At 41.9% G+C, this 20837-nt stretch overlaps 1 long non-coding RNA gene across 2 annotated transcripts; it reads left to right on the top strand.

Moving 5' to 3' along the window:
• The first annotated feature begins 343 nt into the window (after nucleotides 1-343).
• On the top strand, nucleotides 344-20311 carry LOC149916452 (uncharacterized). Of its 2 annotated transcripts, XR_016470143.1 has the most exons (6): nucleotides 344-374; nucleotides 1596-1689; nucleotides 9335-9450; nucleotides 16654-16780; nucleotides 18083-18231; nucleotides 19840-20311. It is a non-coding gene; the product is annotated as an uncharacterized LOC149916452 (long non-coding RNA). The 2 variants fall into 2 exon arrangements; XR_016470142.1 differs by lacking the exon at nucleotides 344-374 and having other exon boundaries at nucleotides 834-1689.
• The last annotated feature ends 526 nt before the right edge of the window (nucleotides 20312-20837 follow it).

Raw genomic sequence — 20837 nt, 5'->3', positions numbered from 1 at the left:
CTTTTGCAGGTGCAAAAGGCACATCTTTTTCTTTTATCCACTTTCCATCAGTTGGAATCTTCCAAGTTGTGAAAACAGCTGGGAGTTGAAACAAGAGGAAAATCAGTTTACCCTCTCCTATCCTATGAGTAAGAGGTGTGTGTGGGAGTCTGAGATCAACAAATTCTGATCTCAGAAAATGTGGAAGCAAGGAAAAAAAAAGCTCAGGTCATTAATTACCAATCATATTTCTAATGTTAGGTACAGCAGAGCTACCTTGACACGCAATGAATGTTTTGGTAATATTTTCTAAAATATTCAGGACACAATTAAATGATTACATTCTTCTGCATGTTTTTGTTTAGGAGCAGTGTGACGCAGAGCACTTTAAAAAGGTAATTGAATGATTAAAACTGTCACATACTTTTTTTTTTCACCAGTCAGATGTAAAAATCAGGACAAAATAAATGCTGATGTGTGTGGTGATGTACACACAGCTACAGTGTGCTCACTCAGTGAACAAAAGCAATTAATCACTCCAAAAGAGCTACCTTTTTTTTTTTTGTAATTAAACATTTCCATTCATTTTTAGTCCTTCAAAGTAACACTTTCTTATGAATATCTGTTAGAAGGCACAAATGCAATACAGACCAAGTTACCTGAATTGGGTTTTCTTGGTTCTGATTTAAACGATAGTTAACTAAATTGATTTAAACCACAGAGTTATAAATGGGTCTGTCTTGCTTTAAAGATAATTAAGGATGCACCTTGAAAACATGCTTCTTTCAGTGCTGTAACTCAATGAGTTTTCAGAATAACTCCAGTCTTAATGAATCAAGGCAAGCTGCGGAATCCTTATTTAGTGCAACAGTCTCAATATCTGAAGTTAAGGCCACTGAAGAATATATTAACATTTATAATTGCTAAGTTGATCAGTAACGCAAATAAAAAATGAGGATTTCAAAACAAATTAACCTTTGCAGCACGTCATGTGGAGACAGACAGACAGTGAAATCTCTGGAAAGGTTCCCCTTGTCCTTGCATTGATTTGTCACAAATCAGCATATCTTCCATGCTGCTTTCCTGCTCTGCAGCAGGCAGCCTCTGGAGTCTAAATGTCCAAAAAATAAACTCTGATAGCAGAGAGAACAACGTGGACAGTCTGAGGCTGGCAAGTCACTGCATGGGCTGTTGTTCCTTTGCGTCTCTGCAGGCAGATTTGTATTTTGGGACTAAGATTAATATGCTTAGGCTAGGGCCAGATGGGTTTATAATTAGATGCACACAGGCTCTGACCTATTAATTGAAGCTCATGCTTCCCTGTGTCTATACCCCACATTTAACAAGATGCTACTCTAAAGCAATCAATAGAAAAAGGCTCTTCCTTCCCCACTTGACCCTCTGCTTAAAATCTGCCAGCTCCATGCTTTGTTGAGAAACCTACAGTGCTCCATGAGTTCTGAGTGCACCACACCGTGCCCAGACTCTCAGAAAAATGGAAATGCTCTCAAATGAAAGCAAAAATTGCAGTCCTTTGTGTAGGAATGTTGTGTGGATGACTGCAGAGGGAAGAAAGGAGCAAATATTACAAACAGCTTTGACCTCTTCTCTTGTAGATACGTCGACTTCCAGAAAGATTTTGTCAAACGACACAACTGATGAAGACTTCAAACTCACCAGACAGTACTGTCCCAAGGAACAGAAGACAAGGTAACCAAGCTCTCTGCATAAGCATGTATGGTTTATTCTACCTCCACAGTCTATAGGCTTCTGGAAAATAGCTGTTTACACATCACTGGTGCTCCTCCCACAGCTTCAGTTCCTATAGACAACCTTTAGTACCTTCAGTGTGCACTACTGATGAGTGAAGAGGAATGTGGCAAACATTCCTTATTTTTCCTCATTTAATTTGACTCTACAGTCCTTAAAAGATCTGAGCAGTTAGAAGCCAGTGTGGATGGACTATGTGACCCATTAGTTTGGCCCTGTGCAACAGTAGAGTTCTTGTATTTCTTCTATGGATCAACTGACATTGAGGGGAAATCAGTAATCAGTAATGTTATCTCCTGATCCCAGGGCTCAGGGGTGTCCAAAGAGGGACGGTGGTATTAAACTAAGCAGACTGGAATAAACACAGAACCGTGGCATGTATTGGCATTGCAACTGACAGTGAGTGAACAGTATTTTGGGTGTGAGAAGCACAGATAGCCCTGCCTTTCCTGATGGGGCTGTGAGGTGCTTGTGGTGTCTGTCAAAGCATCTCAAATAGTGGATGGCAGGTGAAGAAAAGCTGATGCAGCAGGTATTGATAAGGCTGCTGAACAGTCAGCCAAATGCTTGGAATATTTTCCAGCAGTTTTGGCAGAAACCATTGGTTGCAATCCCCACCCCATCACCTCCACAGGTGAAAAAAGTAAAATAAAATACCTGTGTTCAGTAGATGTTTTCAGCTACTGGTAATGGCGTTAGGAACAAGAGCCAGACAAGTAAACAAAGTGATTTCTCTTTCAGTGCATACAGAAATTGAGCAACATCTGTAGACACTTAGTTAAACATGTCTTGCTTTGCATACTTCATTTTTCTCATCTAAATAAACTGCAGTTTGTTCAGTAACCTCTCCCTTTCCTTGTCCTAGATTCCTCGCTGGTTTTTTATGGGTTTCTTTTTTCTACAAAGGGGAATGAAGTAGTTCTTATAGTCTCTTTACAAAAATAAAATCTACTTGGCATGGTTAGCCTTTCTGATCTATCTTATTACTGATATTTATACTGATGTCCCAGGAAGAACAAGTTCATTGCAATATTCATTGGACTGAAATTGGGCTTATTTGTAATGTGAATGGATGGCTATTTATTAGACTTGTCACAGTATATATTTAACACATTTATAGCTGTCTAGCTGACATTGGGCAGTATTTATTGTATGCAATCCAGCAAATATTACAGGAGGAATAAATTTTAAGAAAAAGTGATGCAACCAGCAGCGTAATGAAGGCACAAAGAACAAGAAACGTAGTTTTAAACAGAGATTCCCAGCTGTGCTGAAGGAGGGGAATATTGAGGATGTGAGGAAGTCCAGGTGCAGATTTCAAGTTCTTTAAAGTGCCCCAGCACTCTGTTGAACAGCTGACCTTTCCCTCATGAAATGGACATTTTTTCATTTAGAAAAGGAAATGAGAATCTTCTTCTTTGATTTTTTTTTCTTTTTTTTTCTTTTTTTTTTTTTTTTTGCACTGATTAAGTAGAGTTAAAAAGTTCTGTAGGGATTATTGTCTGTAGAAAGCAATTTCATCAAAATCAAGTATTTCACAGGCAGGTGTTAGTCAGACATTTTTACTATTTTGTGTTAAGGTGGTATTGGATATTGTTTTTCATCACAATGGATTCCAATTATTATTATTTTTGCATCCTGTGTTTTTTACCATTTCATGTTTAGCTCTATTTTTCAGTGTTTTGCAGTCATGACGCTTTTTGCACCATCAGGCTAAAATGTTTTATTCTAAACAACTGTGAAGTACGCTTGATTGGCTTTTAATGATTACTTAAATCAGAAATATTGAACTTCCAATGAATCCATCTGGATGAGGCTTGCTTTTAACGAAGAAGAGACTGTAAGGGCAAAGATTTCCCAAAGAACAACAAATTTCCTTTTAAAAGAGTTTCCTGTAATCTTCAGAAAATGCAGATTCCTTAGAAAAACCGGTCCCCAGCTTATAGATACAGAGACAGATGATCTTGAAATACTCCACTGAAAAAGCCCATTGCCTTATTTCTGTTTAACAGATAGATAGAGCCATTTGTGTGGGAGGATGTGGAGGAGAGAGGAAATGAGGCCACCAGCGAACCTTGCAGGTGTGAGGGACTCTCCGTTTGCAGGGCCAAAGCTTCCCATTTCTCATGGAGATGCAGGAGGAACGGAGGGAGCGTGGGGTGAATGGAGTTGTTCTCCTTTTTCTCATGCCTCCTGCTTGCCTTTTCTCATGGCAAAAGGGCACGTTTGCAGGCGGTGTCGCTGCTGAGCGGAAGTGGTGGGCCCTGTCCCAGCTTTTCCCATTCCCAGATGGATTCAAGTTGTCCAGCCCCAGTCCCATGAGGCCACCTTCCCTGCAGACACACAGTTATGCGCTGTGGGATGTGGTTTTCAGGAGTGACTGTGGCTGCTGGGGACTGATAAGTGCATATTTATCCTTTGCTTAATTCAGAGCAACAAGAGGGTTGAAATACTCTAATTTTTAGATCCTAGAGCCTGGAATAGCTGAGGATGAGACATGAGAGAACAATGGAGAACACTCCTTGTCCAAATCCCCGTCATGGACTGCTAGGTTTTAATAACAATTTTTGAAACAGAAAGCAGTCACCAGCTAAATGCAAGCTGTCACCAGTGGGAAATTACAGCATGTAATTCCAGGAGGCCCTAAGTTTTCTTAAATTTGTTAGAAACCTGCAGAGAGTTAAGGACAATACTACTGAAAATAATTATATAGAAATTAAGGACTTCAAGCAGAATGACTTAGTCTGCTCACATAAAACTTCAGGGGAGATGAATTAGAATGGTTTATTAGCATATTCCACTTTTTCAACACACTTCACAAGGAAGGAAAAACAGAATAACGTAATGGAGCTGAAGATCCATGTTTCTGTAATAGCTGTGTCTGCACTATCCTACCTGTGAAAATAATTCTCTGCGGGTGGCCATGCTGTTGAATATTTTTTATTTCTTAGCTATCCTGTTTTTCCCCTGTAAGCAGCTCCTTTGGGTATGAATATTAACCTCTCTTAGCTAAACCTTACTTTGACTGCATTACACCTGGGCAACGGCTCTTACTGGGAGCAAAGAGAAGCATATGAAAATGACAAGAATACATGCACAATAATCCATTTTTAGTTGAGCTCATACATTCTAATTGTCCTCTTGTGGCTTGATCTGGAGTGCAGTGAAACCCAAAGGGGGTTCACTGGGCTGTGGGTCAGGTTTTTGGGTCACCCATGCAAGGCAAAGAGTGAATAATGAGCAGCAAACCACTTGGTGCCAGCTCCTCAGGCCTGATCCTGGTGACAGCAGCAAGAATTTGGCCACCAGTTTCACTCAGTGCAGACTCAGGGCTGGAGGAGAGCAAAGCCTGTTGCTCCTTCTGCAGTAAAAGGCAATCACAGACCCCAGTGATCAGCAGACAGAAGTGTCCCAGTAACGTAGCTGATCGTATCCTGATTAACTGGTGCACACTGTGCCCCGGGACCCTCCCTGTAGGGTTGGCTCTTTTCTAGATTGACGGTGGTCTAAGAAGCTGTTAAAGTCACTGCTAGGACTTGGTATGATTATAAATATATACTCCTATATGAAATTACAAGTACTGTGATGGCTGATTTCTTCTTTCCACTCGTATAAGCAAGCTGGGATTAATTATGCATTTTGCAGAAGAACTACACGTATTAAAAACTGTCTAGTGTGGATTTTATTTCTTCTCCTTCTTATTTTTCCTTAATCAAATCCCTTCAGCCAGTTAGAAAGAAATGTTTGTTATTGTAGACAGAAACGTCGTTAGCTTCTCTTGAGACTTGGCATCACAGGGAGAGGTGGGATCTGGGGATGCTGAACCATTGTTTTGTGAGATCATGCTGTGACGTCTCCCACCAAGCTTTGCCCTGCCTTGCTAGATGTAAATGTTTATGGGAGGTAGTTGTCTTCTGTTGTCTTTTTTAGAGACAAGTATGATCCAAGACCAAGATGAGTCTGGACATCACTATAGTAATCATTAGAATGGTTTGGGAGTTAATGGGAGCCTTTGGGCAATCCCTACACTCTCCTGATTCCACAGTGGCAGAAACAAGTCTCTGGTGAGCTGTTGGATTGTACTATCTCCATGGGTCCCCTCCTGGTGCTGCACTTCTCTTTGTGCATTGAGCTCTATCAGTGTTACAATGATCTGGAAATGGATGTGCAATGACCAAGTGTAAGTCAGATTATTCTACAGCAGAAAGAGAAATGTTCAAGCCTGGAAACACAGGAGTTAATAAAAAACTCATTTCTCTCGCCTAGTTTCAAAAGAACAAACCTTATTATATAAATTCCCTTGTCATTAATCTAGTAAAACTCTACTTTGTTCATAATTTACTATACCATTCAATAAGCATTGTAATATTTGTGCAGAGCAAGTATATAAATCATTGTTGCCCTTCTTTACTTTTTTTACTTCTCTGGTTCTTTCAAGGTCACTAACCTACCTCATAGCTCTCATCTGGTTTAAATATTCTGCTATTACCATTTACACCTCGCTCTCTGGTCCATGCCCATTTAGGTATCTGCAGCTGCATCTTCTCAAATAACTATTGATCCATGTCTCCTTGCTAAAGGTTACTAACTTCATCAGCAGTAATGACATAAATTACATCTGTTAAGGCTCACTTGCATCTTTTTGCTGATCAGAAGACAATGACTGTTTTCTGATTCTGACCATCTTTTCTGACTGGGATAGCTGAAACACAGGAAAAAAATATCTTCAGGAAAATATCTTTATTTTGACACATGCAGATGTCCACCTCCTGGTAATGCAGAGAGCTTAATCAATTCCTACTGATCTCTAAGAATCTGAAATGTAGCTGGATAAGGCCCCAGTCCAGCAAAGTACTTAAGGATATCCTCAAGTAAACATATGATTAGCCCCGTTTTTAGCAGGATTTGGCAAGAATTGCCTTTTGGAGTGGAGCATCCCGGAAGATGCTGCTTCTTGGAAAGGCTGTGTAAGACCAAGCTTCACCAGCAGCAAATACAGTCTCAGTCCAAGTTGTCTGGTTGTCTTGCACTCAGCAAAGCAACTCTGCTCAACAGTATCGCTTGCAGTGATGTCCCCATGCCTCAAGGGAGGCTGGTGAAGTGTGACTTCTTTGGAGGTGCACATTTGTGACTGCACACCTCTTAGTATGCTTGAGTTTCTTTTGCTGACTATCAAAGAGACAACAAAATGATCTAGGAATGGGCAGAGGAATCTTCTGAGTCCTGCAGGAACCAGCAGCTGTGTTTGCTGTGTGATGTCTGGAGTCTTTATCAGATCTTCTGGCTTTGAAATTCCTTGAACCATGTCCATCAGTGCCATCCTATGCTGAAAAACACAGACAAAGAGAATCAGGAGACAATGAGGGAAAAGAAATCCAATGCCTGCCATGGTAGGGCATTCGCTCCTCCCTCCATCATGAGTATTTCCTTGGCTCTGTTGTGGCCAGCAAAGAACAAGGCTGGGACCACAGCATGGAAGAAAGCAGTGCTTGAAGATACCAATGAGGTAATCTCGTCTGACCCTATGCAAATAGTTCTTGATGCTTGTTTGTTTGATGTGTTTCCCTAATCCTGCCAGCAGCGATGAGCCCCACAGTCTCCCAAGTTATCTCCAATGATCCTTGCAACAAGGAAGATTTTCCTAGATTATTTTTTTTTTTAAGTCTCTCTTGCTGCATTTAAGCCCATTACTTTTTGTGCTTTCCCTACAGACAGCAATTTATTGCCTATCTCTTTGGAGAAGACTTTTACATAACTGAGGACTGTTATCACAGCTCCTCTCTGCCTCCCTTGCTCTAGACTAAATAGCCCAGATAGGAGGATGAAAGCTGGAATGGGGTGTCAGGAGAAGGGGTTAGAGGAGGAAATCACAAAGGGATTAGTCCTGCTTCCTGCCCGTGCAGAAATGGATGTTTCCTTCTGAACAGTGGGGGTGTGGAAGGGTTTTTCCATGCTGGTGATTTACCACTGCAGCTCCATGTCTGACTGGGGGGATGCTGCCTCACAGCCTGGAGATGAGGGGTTTGGGCTGATTATTGCTGAACTGTGATGCTCCCACCCAGCTTGTGTGCTTGGGAAATAATTTTATAGCGATGAGGAGCAAATTCAACTCACAGGTCAGCCCTGCTGGGGTGTGTTTGGTTGCACTTTTGTGTTCCTAGATGTGGCCATTTAGCATGGCCCCATATACCCATCAGCCTGTAGCAGCATCCCAGCAGCATCCACCACAAGCCCTGCCATGGAATCAGAACCCCTCTGCCCTACTGCCAGGAGGATTTCAGGTGGAGTGATGCCACAGCTCCACGCCCTGCACATGGGATGGAGAGCCGCCCGCCACCCACGCTGCGACATGTGTTCCACAACCTGATGGCTGTTCATAAAACCAGCACGTGGAACAGGAAAACGCCGTCTGATCCAAAATGCTCCGGGGTGTATTATGTCAATGTCATATCCATTAGGAAAGTACAGCGAGCGCGCCGAGTGGCTTCTTATGCTCGGAGCCCGTTTCTATTATTCACGTCTGCTGTCAGAGCTGCAGCACGTACACAGCCCCGGCTTTGTGGCTGTCCAAACCTGCAGGAAACAAAAATAGCTCCCAGCCTGGAGAGCTCTGAAAGCACAAGGTGGAGGATAACGTAGGAAAAAAAGTGGCTCTTACGGCTTTCGGTGCCACCTATAGCTCAAAGTGCTCCAAAAGCAGCACTTAAGGTAGAGCTGTTTTCCCTACACTACACGGGATAACGAGTTTATTTACATTAGGAAAGGGCTGTCCTTGAAGAAAACCAAGGATTAGAGGCTGTTTTGGATGGCAGATAAGTTCTTTGCTTTGCCATTGTGCAGCAGCCCAGCTCCAGCTTCCCATTTCTCATCGCTGCAGATGTTAAGACTCTCCAGTTCAATTTCACAGGAAAAAAGCTTGATAAATTACAATCCAAATGAATTTTCTTTAGCCTTCCTTGCTCTCCTTCCTCCCTAGAGTGATTTTGGAGGTGACATTTGTATTTCTGAATTAAAACCACATTTGCCCAAGGCCTGGAAGGGAGGAGGCAGGGGCAGAAGGGAGAGAAACCCTTTTGTTCTCTTCCTGGTGGTTCCCCCTCACCTGCTAGGGCCAAGCTCCAAAGTAATTCCTAACAGCTGAGGTTAGTCAGGGACATCTAATCCCGGAAAGCTGGTCTGAATTCCTGCACCAGCACATAGTGCTTCAGCAGCAGCCATTTACATGCAATTCCCCCAAACCTCTGGAGAAGTGTGAGAATATGTACAGGTAGATGCTTATAAGAAAAGATTTTTTTTTTCTTTTTTTTTTTTTTCACAAATCAGAGCTCAAGTGGAATCAATAGCAGTGGCAGCATGCACATTTTTAAAAGTAAAAAGGCTCAGGAACTGTGTTAAGGACATACCAGGGTCTTCCCTGCATACCCTAAACAGCTGTGTCTATAGTATGCCTAAGAACTGTGATTCTCAGCCAAAGGGGTGAGGCCTCTTTCCCTGATTATCTCTAATGCAAAAAGATCTCACTTGGGTTGTGCAAATGGGGCTTCAAGTGTCTTACGGTTTGCTGCAATGACCTGTTTGCTTACAGAGTGGGTGCATGGAGCAGCCCAGCACCCCAGCAGAGGGAAATCTCCTGGGATTTGGCACATCGAGGTGGGAAAATGCAGCGCCAACAGACTCACTCCTAGAGAAAAGCCATCCTAGGTAGGAATGGGAACAAATTGAAAGTGTTGTGTTAAATGGTGTTTTTAATTATTCCAAAGAGATTTGAGGGTGTGTCACCATGCAACGCTCCCCATCATTCTGCTGTGCCCTCCCCAGTGAGCAAAATTCCAGCAGCCCCAGTTTGGTGTTGTTTGCTTTAAAAGCATAAGCTTTTTATTAAGAAGAAAGCCTCGTTTTTGCTGCTTAGCCACTTGAACACGAATAATGAAAATATTATTTGTACGGGACAAAGGAAGGCTTGTTTTGAAACCATCTCATGTTACTGGTTGGTTACAGTGGAGCTACTTGCATGTGTGTGTGAGCAGCATCTGGTCCCTCTGCTCCAAGAAGGGCTTCACCACACTTGTGCAAGCAAACTCAAGGAGAAAACAAGAGCTGAAGGCGCAGGTGTTCAGGGCTGTCTGTCCCAGGGAGCCAGCATCACTTCCATCAGGATGTAACCCAGGTGTTTGAAAAGAATCAGCTCCCAAAATATTAGAGGTTTCTCAGAAGATGGACTTAGATTGTACTGATAGTTTAAAAATGGTCTGAAAGGTCCCTGCTTCTCTCACTGTGCCCCCCGGGAGCAGTTTTATCAGCACCTTTTGTGAACATCCTTCTCTCTACCAGGTTCCTGTTATGTTTTTTTTTTCCCTCAAATTATCTAACAGATTAGCTTATTTTGGTTAAATTCAGCAATTGTTATCCACTTGTACTTACTCCGAATTTAGCTAGAAGACACGCCAGAATCCGCTCTGATTTTCACAGTACATCAGCTGAAAATTAAAAACAGTAAGTTAACCTAAAGATACAGTCTCTCCTTACAGACTCATATCACTCATACCTCTTTGACTGACCACCAAAATCCATTTCTCGCTGCCTTGTCCCTCTTATGAATCCAAGGCTGGTGGGACAGCAGTGGAGTCACCCAGGATCCCTCTGCTTCTGGAGGACAAAACATCCATCCCCCTGGGTGAGGCTTTGTAAAATACTGTCCCCAAGCGAACTATTTCCCACTAGCAACCTCATCTCATGCTCCCAGCTCAGGGCAATGCAAAGTGGTTGCTCCATCACTCAGCTCTGAGTCCAGCTTTATCAGATTGATTCTTCCCTCTTCACAGCTCATCTGTCAGGATTCCCCCTCTGGAAAAGAAGATCAGAGCAAATGGGGAATGAGGAGAATAAAAGCTGTCCCAAACCTTTGACCTCAACTTAACGTAAAGCCAAATGAAACCCTAGAAGTTTGTAAATGTTGGTGGAACTTTTCCACTTCCTACCTCCCCCTCCTTTATCTTTCACTTCTTTATACTTCTACGTTCACTACTTGTAATTGAAAGTCTAATGCAAAGCCCTGGCACCCTAATGAAAAGACTGTCAGAGATTTTAGTGGCTTTTGGTTCAGCCTCCCAGAGAAAGGAAATGATTTCTTTAATGGAAATGTTTTTAAGCTTAAGAGAAAATGAAACCGGAGGAGAAATGGAAAACCAGAAGTCAAATGCAATTTTCTATCTAGTAACCAAGTGTTCTCAGTCTGAACCATGCCTGTAAGATTGTACAGACATTAGATGGTGAGGGTAGGAGAGTTCTTATCTGAGCTATAATCATGGATAAGGGAAGTGAGGGAGGCTCAAGCAGAAATGAAGACGTGGTTATTGGGGGTAATAGTTCTGTTGTCATTTGGTGGTGTGGCTGCAGTGACAGTTCCTCTGGATTTGTGTTTCTGGTTAAGAGTTTGGTCTCCTGTAAAGCATTAACCTGCCTGGAGCTCCTATTTGCACGTACAAATTGTGTGCTTTGTGTGCACAGACTGGTATGGCTGCATATTTTACTTGCAAATACATGCACAGCTTATCTAGAGAGTTATTTCCCAATATTTGTGTAACAGACGCAGTTTTGATTTTCATAGTCACTGGGTAGAGAGAGACACCAGCAGTGTGTGCTCCAGAGACACTTCCTCCATCTTAATGGAAAACACAGATATGGGAAGTGGTCCTGGGAAGATTCTGCCCATAAGCAGCTACTGCTTGTTCAAAATGAGGCTATGAATGAGCATTATTTTGTTGCTATGATTCATCATAGAATCATAGAATGGCTTGAGTTGGAAGGGACCCAAGGATCATCAGGTTCCAAAACCCCACCACAGGCAGAGCCACCAAACTCTGGATCTGGTAATAAACCAGACTGCCCAGGGCTGCATCCAGCCTGGTCTTGAACACCTCCAGGGATGGAGCATCCACAGCCTCTCTGGGCAGCCTGCTCCAGCACCTTCCTTATTTATATTTTCATTTATCTATATTTTTATATTTTATTTTTATTTATATGTACATATTTTTATACCTGTATATTTTTGTCTATATACAAATTTTATACTTTTTTTTTTTTTTAATTCTCTGTTTCATCACTTCCTGTTGCCTTTTTCAATCTTGTTCCCACTACGTTTTCTGTTTCAGATCTTCTCTAAAGTTCTCCCCAGTGTCACACACCCAGAGGGTGCATTAAAGCACCCAGCACTGTTGACAGCAGCGACTCACTGGGGTACATAGTGGTGATATTGGAAGGTTTGCTGCCTTCTCAGCATTGGTTGGCTTTGTCACTGGAGGCTTGGTTATCTCCAGCAGTGTGCTAAACACTGGTCAGCTCCAAAAAGGAAACACAGACCTTGGCCCAAAGGTGATGTTTGAAGTCTGCAGACCATCTAGTGCAAAGCAGCAGGGGTGGGAGGAATCCTACTGGCAGAGTGCAGGGATAGAAGAAATGATCCTGTTTATTTACTTCTTTCAACTGAAATTAGAAGTGGAAGAATTCCAAGTTGTTGGCACAACGACAATCAGTTTGATTGTCAGAATTGTTAGAAATCTCATATTTTTCTCCCTGCTCATCTTGGATCCACTTTTTCATTGGCTGAAGTGGCTCAGCTTGTGTTTTTGGGGCTGTTTTTTGGATATTTTTTTTTTTTTTTTTTAATGTTTGATCTATTTGTTTCTAGAAATCTTACAGGGCGTGAATTACTGGAAATGAAGCAAAATGTACCAGACACAAAATCAGTGCATTCTCTGCTGCTCATATTCTCTGAAGACTCATTTGTCCCTTTCTTCCTTTTAGATGTTTTCTCTTTTCTTTCTGGCCTGGTCTTACTGTTTGCTTCGTCGGCCATTTGTTATTTGTCATTTGGCGAAATATCAGCGAAGCCTTTCTGACAGTGAGCTGGGAAGGGAACAACAGCAGCAGCTGATGAAGGTTGTCTATAGAGAATCATAGAAAGGCTTGGGTTGGAAAGGACCTCAAAGCCCACCCAGCTCCAACCCCGTGCCGTGGGCTGGCTGCCCCCCCAGCTCAGGCTGCCCAGGACCCCATCCATGGCCTTGAGCACCTCCAGGGATGGGCACCCACAGCTCTGGGCAGCTGTGCCACTGCCTCACTGCCTTCTGAGTACAGAATTTCTTCTTGACATCTAACTTAAATTTCCCTTCCTTTAGTTTAAAGCCATTCCTTCTTGTCTTATCCCCCTTATCCATTTGGGCTTTTGTTTCATTTTTATACTGGGTTTTATTTAAGGTGTCATTTCTCCCTGGAGATCTTGCCTCACTGCTGTGGTGGATGGAGCTGAGCTCCACGTGCTCTTCTTCTCTCAAGGCAGAGATGCCTTTCCAGCTATAGGCATCCCAGACAGTCATCTCTCCCAAGTCCACAGCTTCCTAAGCACAGCTGAAATGGACTTTGACCCAATCTGGGTCTCAATAAACTTTCCCTTTTGGACCTTCTCTGAAGATTTGACTTGGCTCTGGGATTGCCCTGACATTCAGCTGCTCTGGGGCTATTGGGTTGCTCTGTCTCCTCCGTAGCTCAATGTTTATAGCCGGGCTGCACAAGCTTGTCCCAGCTTCAGAGCAGAATCAAGCCAAGACAGCTCCAGCTGCAGCATGCAGCCTGCCAGACAGGCAGCTCTCTGACAAGCCTGTTACTACAAGTTCACCTCAACCAGCAGCTCTGGCAATCTCAAAAATGTGCATGAAGTTCATGTTAGTTCAACATTAGCTCACTTTGCCAGCAATTCAGTAGCTCCTTCACGCTCGAAAAATTTGAGCACACCTACCATGCAAACTCTCTGGGAATGTCTTGAAGGTGGGCAAGCATTTATTTTTCACAAATACCACAGCACAAGTGAATTTGATTGAAGATTTTAAGTCCTACTGTGTATTTGCCTTCTCTGCATGATGTAACAGCATCTAGATTAACTTCCAAAAACTGCATAGGTCAGAGAAAAAGTAGGTTTATACAAGAATATTCTTTTCCACTCACTGGTTCAGTGAGATCTTATGCCAATTGCATTAAAACAAATATTTATAAAGACTCTTTTAAAATAATTTCTGATGCTTTGGTGATATGTAATAATAAAACACAGGCTGTTCAATAGTACTTTTTTCTACTGAAGCACTTTGTGCATTATAGCTTCGGTAATATTGTTAGCAGTTACTGAGGTCTTGCAGAGCTGAGGGTGTTTGTGCTATACAGATTTTGTGTATTTGTTCCTTATATATGACAGTAAGTATTTGCTCAGCAAACAAAAGAAAAAACAATGCTGATCAAATTTTGGAGATTTTGCTGGAAAAAAACCATTCTGATGTGATTTATTTTTTAGTCCAGAAATCCACGAGGGTGGATAGTAAAAGGACGAGGGGGAATCATTTTAAACCAAGACAAGGGAGGTTTAGGTTAGATATTAGGAGGAAGTTTTTCACACAGAGTGGTGACACACTGTAACAGGTTGCCCAAGGAGGCTGTGGATGCCCCATCCCTGGAAGCATTCAAGGCCAGGCTGGATGTGGCTCTGGGCAGCCTGGTCTAGTGATTGGCGACCCTGCACATAGCAGGGGGTTGAAACTAGATGAGCATTGTGGTCCTTTTCAACCCAGACCATTCTATGATTCTATGAATACTGTTTTGCAAGTACTAGTAATGTAGCTGACATTTTCCCTCCTCTCCTGACTTATTATGGGAAATGAGGATTGATTATTGTCTCGATTTTTGTGCTGGATGAATGCTGTGCACTCTGGGCTAAAGTTCTGAGTCACCTTCAATACTCTATTAGATCCACAGAAGGTCCATGAATTCCACAGCTCCCCAAAATTTATGCAGAGTAAGAGGTAGATCCATAACCAGTGACCTGTTCTGGTCCCTTCCTGCACAGCGCCATGAGGTATTACCCCAGCTATTGGAGCAACCCCAGTTCCATCCTACTGGAAAGAGTATTGCAAGGAGGAAGCAGAACTGCTCCCGGAGCAGTGCAGAACAGATGGTGGCTGTGCAGGGCTGTCCATGGGAAGGATCTGTGGGAAGGAGCAGCCGTGGGACACGCAGAGCAAGGAATGGGAGGCATGTCTGCAGTGGGAGGCAGCACTCACGGGGTTCCCAGCTCTCACCATTGAGCATTGTTTGGAACAAACGTTGATGCTGTATATGAATGTACAGCTTAATTTGTGGTTTTTACACCCACCACATTTCTTGGAGTTGACATTTTCTGGGACTTTGCAGCTTTTTATCTCCAGGCTATTGTTTTGTTTGCTTTTTCTTTTCTTCACCATTTTACCAGAGGCGAATCGCCCAAGTTTTTTCATTTTTGTAACAAAATAGCATGCAATCAAATTATTCCATGCTTTATTCTACTTGAAGATGTACAAACCTGGTGGGCAGTGAAATACTTGGTTGACATAATGTGGTATAGCTGCACTGTGAATCGTTTAAGTGGATGCTGAGAAATCCTAGGAATTCCCTATGGGAACATGGCACTGAGGAAATGAAAAGTCCCTCTTTGCCCCCTGTTCCATTTGTGCCCAAAGTGAGGACAAAGCAGATTGTTTTTCCAAAATGCCTTGAACTGGCTGTGGCTGAAAGGTACAAAGGTTGTTTTTGTTCCTGGTGGTGCCCAAAATGTGCCAGGCATTTCCCAAATTGAAGAAAGTTACAAATGAAGACCCTGAAGGAGAAGGAGGGAAGGGATTCAACTTCTAATAACTTTATAGACTAAAAGAAGCATTTTTCTTTCTTGCTCCTCCAGCAGAGGAAACAGAATATACTGCATTAAGTTTTGTATGAGGCTTTCACCTGAGGCACATAATACTAACCTCAGAAAATTAGATTGTTATTCTCAGAATGGAAGAAATATGGGGCAAGGGACTTTGCTGGGACTTTCCAACCTAATGGGATAATGCCATCTGAATTCATTGACAAGCAGATTGCAAAGCAAGGTGTTAGGACCTCTGGGAATAGATGGGGTGACCCCTGACCTACCATGACCCTTTCCTCCAAATGTTCTCTTCTTCCTTTACCAGTAAGAATAGAGGATTTTGGCAACAGGATCAGAGTCAGCTAGAAGAAACAGCCAGGTCGATGCTGATAGACGTGGTTAATAGACATTCTCCATTGGTTGAAAGTTTCTGATCTAGTTTCAAGGGCACTTTAATTTTCAAATTTCTTTTCCATAAAACATGTACATGCAAAGTTGAGTAGGAGAGAAAAAGGCTGGCACAAGGAGATTTGCCTAGCTGCCCAATTTCCATTGTATACTGTAATTACAGCAGTGTACACTTTGGAATGACAGCATTTTTCAACAGTTTGGAACTTGAGAAATATTAAACTTACATCAGCTATTTGTGTAGACTGTCACCTTCTTCAGCAGGGTAGTTGTGCCAATATTATCCAACTCAAATAGGCAGTGAAGTAGGGAGAGAAACAGATTAAATGGCTCATCTAAGGTCAAGCAACACTGACAAGAGAAAACCTGGTTTATCCTGGGGAATTATTGTATCCCAGTGACCAAGGACTGTGTGTAATATTTCAGAAAACTAACGTGTGTCCCTACAGTAAGTTAGAAAAGACACTGGCTTTGGAAGTTACACACTCACCAGGGTAAGGGACACTGAGATGGCACAGTGCTGCAAAAGGCTGCTTATGGATGGCAATGGGTAAGTGATGAAAAACATCCCTGCCCTGTTACTGCCTGTGGAAGTTCCACGGTCCTTACTTCTTTAAAGGAGATCTAGAACATCAACAGGTGGTCAAAATGAGTCTCAATGTGTGATGAGCTGTTTGGTGACTTCAGCTTCTTTCAGAAGAAATTATCATTAGGTGTCTCCTGAAGTCTGACAAAAATGGCTAAAGCTTCAATCCAGAAGTTAACCCTTTCTCTCCTGCTGTTATCTGCAGCCAGTTGCTGTCCCACTACCTGAAGGAGATTAATACCAATGGGACTAATTCCCCTATACAAGGAGAACCTGCATGATGAGAAGAGCAAAAGAAGTTGTATGTCCACAGAACTTGCAGAAGTCTCAAGGTAAAAGCACCTCTGAACTTGAATACTGAATGTATGGTAATTTTAGGGAAGTAATTATCCCCCAGACAGCTGAGTAAATTCCAAGGGGAAAAAAAAAGATGTTTACATTGAGGAATTGGCTAATAACAGAGCTAATGTGTTTATACATGAGGGGAAGGAGAAGCCAGGCCTTTTTTTCCTGGGCTGTCTTCTCTTATTTTGTGTTCTTATTTCCACCGAAGGAAGCAACCTCTGCAGATCTAATTGTTAACTAATTATGTTTCAGCAGAAATGAGCTGGGTCCCAGATTTTATTTGGCTTGGATGTTTAAAGGCAAATAATAAGTTACATAATAAAACAACAGAATCATTAAACATTGATTTACGTGTTTATTTTGCTATAAGAAATGAAATTTTTATTGGAGCTGAATTAAACAGAGGTTTATGTGTTTGTATTCCCCATAGCCCTTTATACTCTAGTAATATAGCAATATTCATAAATCATACCAGAGTTTTCAAATTTCCTTAGGAGTGACCTAGGCAAGAAACCCTTAACAACTTGCTGAGAGACTTTAAATTAAATTCAGCTGTAATATCATCATGACTAATTTATGGCTCGTCGGGTTGCTGCAAAGATGCATTTAAGGAAACCGAGGTACACGGTGAGGATAAGATAAAACATTGGTTTAGTATCATGCAGTTATTCCACTAGAAAGATTTATTCAATGTTTCATTACTTCATTGAACATGGCAAAGCAATCAGTTCCTTGAGAAGGAATAAACCTGAGTTACGTAATGAAACATGTCGATGGTAGACCTTCAACTAAGAAAAGGGGGGAAGTACTACACATGAAATTAAGATTTTGTATAATTACTGATGGACTCTATTCTTTTTGCTGCTAGATAAGGTTGTGCATGTGTGAACATGTATGCAGCAGCACACACGTGCGTGTACAGCCTATATGTGTGCATGTGTGAACACTCAGGTTCTCACGCACGCATACCGTCTCCACTTTAGCGTAAGTTTTACTGTAAAGTATCATTAAGATTAAGACAGGCAAACATCATCTGGCATGATCTGAGCTATGTTTCTGAAATGCCCAGTGTCCCCAAAGCCCTTCTCTGTCCCACCCCAGCTTCAGAACTTCCTGCAAGCCTGGTTACACCAAATGGAGATTGATGAGAAAACACATTTTGAAATTATTAAAGGTATTTATTTTTTTTTGCCTTTAATTTCTTTTACCACAGAATGAAAAGGGTGAAAAATGATGTTTTTCCCCAGTAATGAATTATATGTCTGACTCCTCAAATTTTATGTGGGCAGAAAACTCCTTCTGAACTCAGTGTGTGTTGGAACCCAGCTCCTAGCATCTCGCTTTACATCACCGCAGTGCCATCATCACCTATTCTCTGAGACATGGATTTTCACTCTGTCCATGCTGGTTAATACCAGCAAATCATTCCAGGCAGGAGGTAAGCTAAAATATGTCTTGGTCTATGTCTTTTTTCAGGCCCTTCTTCAGGTAAGTGCATTCCTCTGGTGTTGGACCTTCTATGACATCGAGCTCCAGGAGGTGAATGGTGAATTACCCTTGGTGATGGCTGCTATTTGGAGTCATATACTGCTGTAATGAGAATGTACCACAGTTCCCCTTAAAGTAAGACACTGGCTATTTCTGGTAGTTACTGCCTTGCAAAGTATTAACGTTCAGTTATAGTGCAATCATGTAGGAAAATTATAGATGCCGACAAGATGTTACTTAGCAACACTTGGTAATGTTGAGTTAGTAATGAAGAAACGGAGTAAAAGAAATACAGAAGATATTGAAATCATAAAATAAACTGTGGTACAACTTGTGAAAGCTGTTCTGCAAATAAAGCTGTCTGTTTCTCTTTTTGGCATAGTGAGCATGGTAGAAAAACTTCTGATCTGATCTGAAGCAGTGCATTTAGAATACCTAACTAACTGAACAAGTGCGTTGTTTCCTTTTGTCCTTGTTCCCTGGGAAAAGCATCATAAGTGCTGAGCTTTTGAAGATCTTCTCCCTGTCATTTCAAACCCACCCTGAAGCACTGGCTGGCCAATTAAAATAATCTCTCCTTTGGAAGGCATTCACTGGAGCTGAGAATGAAAGCTCCTCTCTACTATATCTATTTTAACCAGTCATTAATTTACGTAACTCTCTCCACCGTTAATCAAGTGTCTGTAGGCATATCTCAAAAGAAGGAGAAGACCACAAAAATAGAGGCATTTCTGTTAGAGATGAACCTTCCATATGTTGCAGATCTCTCTCAGATGCTTATCTTAGCTTATCTCCACCTGTTTAAATTGGAAAACCCACAAAAATCCATCTCCCATGGGATTTCCAAGGTTTCTTGATTTCATTTGGGTCAGAGCTGCCACAAGAGATGCATTTCTCAGAGCCCTTCTGAGCTGCTGCCAGGAACAGGGAGTGCTGGGTTGTGCCACTTCAACAACAACAGAAAAAGTTTTCTTTGAAAAGTCACCAAATTTTGTAAGCTTTTTTTTTAAAAAAAAAAACAAAAAAACTTTAGCCTCGCTCAGCCTCAGATCTGATTGAAAGAGCTGCCCTGATTTATTGGTGTCAAACAAAGTATGTTTGGATAGAATGTTATTTTGTAATGGAAAAAGCATCAGTGGAAGCACCGCCTCTCGGCGCTGCTTGGGTTGGATGAGTGCTAAGCCTTAAATTATGATTGTGCTGCTGAAGAAAAGGAGGACTGCTGGAAACGCTGCAGCTAAGAGTCTCATCTCTCACTCTTCCAAATAAAGGTATCTGTGGAATCAGCCTCAGCAGCACCACCAGATCTGCTGGTTAAGTACTGGGCAGTGTCTGCCTGCTCTGTGCTGCACCTGCTCTGCAGAGCAGATGGGAAGGGGTTTCTCATTCCTCTTCCACCAGATGCGTTGAGCTGTAAATGTGGAGCAAATTTTTGGGAACGTTTCACAGGATAAATTTTCTGTAGACATGAACTTAGTTTAATCTCGTTATTATTATTATTTGTAATGGTTAAGCCCTTTTATTTTGCCTAACTTCTTGTTCTTGCACATTCCCTCAGCCAGGAACCTTCTACCAGAGCATTGCCACCAGGATGAGTCTGCAGGGACCGCCCAGAGACACCTGGAAAATCAAGTGCCAGAAATCAGTGGTGCAGGGAGCCAGCACCTCTGTTAATAGATCGGTTTATACCTGCAAGAACTTGTTCCACCAAACCAAAAAAACCGTCATCCTACTCATGCACTTTTCCCCAAAACACCACAAAAGTGACTTTTGGCCTTTAAATCTGATCTATCTCCATTTGAGATGCCACTGAGACTGTAGGCGTGACTAGAAGATTATTACCAGGTATAAATTTAATTCAGTAAAAGTTATTTGGAAAAATCAATGTTTGATAGGCAACTGAAAAAAATTACACTGCAGTTATCAGAGTCCTCTGCACATTCTTCCCAGCAGGCATTCCGTCTGTTTCACTTGTGGGGAACTACTCTTGGTCAAAATGCTGCAGAAGTTTTAAAATTAAAAAAAAAAAAAAAAAAAAAAAAAGATGGTCTTTGTCATGTAACTTTCAGCAGTGTTTATTTTGCGTGAGCAAAATTGTCTTCTGTCTTAAGACGTTTAATCATTATTTGAAAGCCACTTGATGAATAGAAGAGCGTGTACTCCCACACGGGACAAACGTATTTTTAGACTGATTCATAATAATTTATTTCTGTCAAAGTGGAATGCATTAATTTCTCCTACTGGTAAGGGCTTTACTGCTGCTTCTTTTCCTAAGGTAGTTGGTTCTCTTCTGGGAGCATATTAGCTGATCTAAGTGGACGCAACCAGGTACTCAGTTATGTCACGGTTATCTCAACGATCTCTTAAGGAACACTGAGTACTTATTTCTGTGGATACGGTGCGCTCTGTGTTTCATCACAGACCTTTGCTGCTTCGTTATTTATGGAATTCAGATTACTGCAATTTAAAGGTCTCTCCGTCCTTGCTAGGTGCTCAGTGACACAAAATAAACCCACGTATTAAGGAGGGAAAAAAAAAGAAAGACCAAACAAAACA

Source organism: Phasianus colchicus, chromosome 11 (genome assembly GCF_987193195.1).
Source record: "Phasianus colchicus chromosome 11, bPhaCol1.hap1.1, whole genome shotgun sequence".
NCBI lineage: Eukaryota > Metazoa > Chordata > Aves > Galliformes > Phasianidae > Phasianus > Phasianus colchicus.
This window is presented reverse-complemented; position numbering and strand designations above follow the sequence as displayed.